At 46.5% G+C, this 4398-nt stretch overlaps 1 pseudogene; it reads right to left on the bottom strand.

The window, feature by feature from the left end:
* Nucleotides 1-594: 594 nt before the first annotated feature.
* Nucleotides 595-2419, bottom strand: LOC104662857 (annotated as a pseudogene).
* Nucleotides 2420-4398: the final 1979 nt, after the last annotated feature.

Raw genomic sequence — 4398 nt, 5'->3', positions numbered from 1 at the left:
TTTTTTTCACATAATCAGAAGGTTTTACTGAGCTTACAACCAACTTGCCGGCTCAGTATGCAGTTCAGGTGTGAGATATTTCTCTGTACAGAAGCCGGTACTGGCTTCAATCCTATGCGTGCAGGTGTCTACCACAGGCAAACAGTTCTCTCCCCATTTTGTAGTCATGTGATCTTCCTCTTAGCAAAAAGAGGTAACTAGCCTCTGTAGACAGATGGGGATTTCCTCTTAGTATTTTTTATTTTGATGTTTGAACTCTTGACGCAACATTCTGGAGCAGGGTGTTCAGGACCTGCTGTGGCCAAAGGGCTGATAAAGGAAAAAGCTCTATTTATTCTTGGTGATTAAGATGAAAAACTTAAGACACGATGACAGAAGTAGGTCGTCAATAAATCACATCCTATTCTTTCAGCACTTCCGTAAGCAGATGACATCCAGGTTTTAGCTCTTGTAGTTTTAATACTGCAACATCAATAATGCATATGTCCAGAATCAGTTAAAAAGACAGTCAGATTCATTTTCTCCGAGTTCATCAATTTTCCACTATCTCTTGGCCCCAAGTGTATCTGAATGATTACCTTCCGACATGCTCCGCTATTGCTCGCTGGGGTGCTCTCGAATGTCCCCGTGTTTTGTGGGCTGGTTGGGAGAGGGAGCTTGGGAAGGATGCGGCACTGTGGGGAGGTTGTGAGTCACTGGGATGCCTCCAGGGATGATCCCTTCCAAGGCTGCAGGAAGTTCTCCTGGAGCCACGCCCATGCCTGGCGGATATCTGTATGTGGCACTATTGAGCTTGGGATGAATTGCTTGCTGGCCTATTACTGACCAAGGCACTGATGTGACAAAAAAATTCCTTGTTCACACAGTTTCTTAAGTTTTCTGGGATGCGACCTATGATGGTTCGGCGGATCTCGGTGGCAGCCGCCTCCGCTGGCTGTACCTACCAGGTTGCATGAGGAATGCAGATGAGATTCTGCGCATCCTTCAACGAACCCTGAGCAAAGCTAAAGGGCTCCAACTGGTGCACGTCGAGAGCTGCCCTCTTATCTTGCCATCATTGAGGGCCTGTGCTAAGGCTTTCTCGTCCACCAGGCCACCACGGGCTGCGTTCACAAGGAATGCTCACTGCCTCATCTGGTTTATAGTCATAGTCATTGATGAGGTGGTGGTTATGTTTGTTGAGCTTGCAGGGCAAGGAGACGCAGTCACTGACACAGCAAATCCTGCAGGGTGTAGACGCCCAGGGACCGCTCTATCCCATCCTGCAATAAGGGTCATAAAATATGACGCTGAATCCAAAGGCCTTGGCTCGAACTGCAACCGCCTGCCCTGTGCTACCAAAGCCAATGAGGCCCCAGCGTCTCTCCACCGATGCGAGCCCCTCCCGAGGCCACCTCTCGGATCTGCTCCATGCTCTAACACACGTGCCTTCCGGCCATGCCTGGTACAGTCACTTGTTCCTCCGGTACAGACTGAGGATGTGGCAGATGGTTGAGTTGGCTGTCTCTCACACAACTGCGGACGGGATGTTGCACACAGCAATCCCGAGCTCGCCCGCAGCCTTGATTTGTACACGTTGTCGTAGTCACGGCCTATCTGCACAATCACTCTCAGGGCCTTGAACTTCTCCAGGTCCTCCCTGGTGCGGGTGACGGTGTGGTACCTCATGGCATCCACGGCTTCATGTAAAACCATCTCGTGGATCTCTTGCGTGGAGTGCGCATCACAGAAGGCCATGGTGGCCAGGTCCTTTGGGCTTTGGGCTCCACGGTGCAGTCGCACAGTCCAGCAGCGACACCCAGGGCGGGGATGGAGTGCAGGGGACCGTTCATGACCTGGGGGCGGATACATTCACAGATTCGGTGCACTCGCTGTCTCTTAACTTTGTGCTTATCCACATGGCCATTCTTTATGGAACTTTGCGACTCAGATCAAAAGGCAAGGCAGTCCTCTAAGAACTTGGGGACCTCGCAGGAGTCTGCGCGCATGACGCCACTATGAACCCAATATAAATCTGTCCACAAACTCTGTAGGTCACACTATGGGCTGTACGTCTTTTTAAGCAAATACGGCTTCATTCATTCAAAACCATTTAAGGTGATGAAACCCATTTGCTTGCAACTGGGCCACCATTGCTCATTCAATCAACGAACCTCACTGCCACCCCAGGTATGGAGCTCATGGAGTCCGCAATGGCCAGGGATAGAGGCGGCTCTGGCCCGGTGCTGCCAGGTCCCTGCCCCTGCTCCGAGCCATTGGCTCCGGGCTGGGGGCCCACCCCGGTGTCCCGTGTGGTCTCGCAGCTCCTCCCCTGCTGGGGCCCCACTGACCAGAGGGGCGCCAGAGACCCCGCTGGCATGAGGGGACGTCTGGCTGGACCCCCGCCACCCTGGGTCCAAGCTGGCCGGTCCAGCACCATGTTTTTTACTTTCTTCTAATTTTCTTTTCTTCTTGAGAAAATTATGGTAAAATGCTTTTATAAATTACTGGCATTCTTTTTTTTTTTTTCTTTGAATTTTATTATAATATAAAAAATCACGGCCGGGCACGGTGACTCACGCCTGCAATCCCAGCACTTTGGGACTTCGAGGCGGGCGGATCACCTGAGGTTGGAGTTCGAGACCAGCCCGACCAACATGGAGAAACGTTGTCTCTACTAAAATACACAAAATTAGCCAGGCGCAGTGGCGGGCGCTTTAATCTCAGCTACTCAGGAGGCTGAGGCAGAAGAATCGCTTGAAACCGGGAGGCAGAGTTTGCAGTGAGCCGAGATGGTGCCATTGCACTCCAGCCTGGGCAAAAAGAGCAAAACTCCGTCTCAAATAAATAAATAAATAAATAAATAACTTTAAATATATTTAGAATCTGTATTTGAGGCACCTTTACATTGCAAGGGTTAACTTGTACTTCTGTGGTTTTTATGGATCATATTTCTAGAGGTTTGTTTTAGTTATTCAGATTATCTGGGAAATACTCAATTTGGTAAGAGGATTTCAATTTCTTAAAATTAAATATTAATATAAATTTAATATTAAACTTACATCAGCAACATAGAAGTCATATATTTTTGGAGGTCAAAAATTTCATACAAGTATTTCTTTTATCAATGCACGATATTAAATTGTTAAAAGTTTTTTTCTTTTTAAAAATTTTATTTGTATAATCTTAAGGGGTACATGGTCAGTTTTTTTTTTTCTTTTCTTCTTCTTCCTGTTTTGTTGAGACAGAGTCTTGCTCAGTTGCCCAGGCTGGAGTGCGGTGGCGCGATCTCGGCTCATTGCAAGCTCCGCCTCCTGGGTTCACGCCATTCTCCTGCCTCCGTCTCCCGAATAGCTGGGACTACAGGCGCCTGCCACTACGCCTGGCTAATTTTTTTGTATTTTTAGTAGAGATGGGGTTTCACCATGTTAGCCAGGATGGTCTCGATCTCCTGACCTCGTGATCCGCCCATCTCGGCCTCCCAAAGTGCTGGGATTACAGGCCTGAGCCACCGCGCCTGGCCACATGGTCAGTTTTGTTACATGGATATATTGTATAGTGGTAAAGTCTTGGCTTTTAGTGTAACTATCACCAAATAATGTTCTGTTAGGTAATCTCAGAAAACCTCACACCACTTCTTCAGCTCTTCCCAGACAAGAAAGTTGATTCCCTTACAGCTGAGTCCTGGTCTAGGAAAAGTTATTAACGCTTTGGTTGTTTTGCTTGTCCATGGAGAGGGACAGAAAACTCAACCCCAAGTTTACCCATTGAATGGAATTCTAGAGAGAAGGGGCTGTTACCAGTTTCTTATTCTTTCTCTGAACTGAAATAGATCAATCACTTGTTGCTTCTTTTAAGTAGCTGGCTTTATGTTTTCTCAATTTAGTTGATGCCATCCGTGGACTATGCAGCATGAGAATGAACTAATACATTCCTCTACTTACGATGGGGTTGTATCCCAATAAATCCATGGTAAATTGAAAATACCATAATTGGAAAATACATTTAACATACGTAGCATACTGAACATCACAGCGCTGCCTAGTCTACCTTAAAAGTACTCGGAGTGCTTATATTAGCCTATAATTGGGCAAAATCATCTGGCAACACAGTACCCAGCAGAGTATTGATTATTGACCCTCCTGATTGTGGGGCTGACTGGGAGCTGTGGCTTTGTTGCCCAGCATTGAACAAAGGATGGCATTGCATGTCGCTAGCACAGCAAAAGAACAAAATTCAAAATCTGAAGTTTGTTTTTTTCTGAATTTGTATGATTTTTGTATTATCATAGAGTCAAAAAAGTATAAGCAGAAACTTCGTAAGTCAGAGATCATCTGTAATTACTTTTCTAGACATTAGATGGCTTTCTTCAACAGCATATATTTTGAATCATTGTGTTGATTCAAATTTCATAGATCA

Source organism: Rhinopithecus roxellana, chromosome 21, assembly GCF_007565055.1.
Source record: "Rhinopithecus roxellana isolate Shanxi Qingling chromosome 21, ASM756505v1, whole genome shotgun sequence".
NCBI classification, from domain to species: domain Eukaryota; kingdom Metazoa; phylum Chordata; class Mammalia; order Primates; family Cercopithecidae; genus Rhinopithecus; species Rhinopithecus roxellana.
The sequence above is the reverse complement of the archived record's forward strand: the minus strand, read 5'-3'. Positions and strand labels throughout refer to the sequence as shown.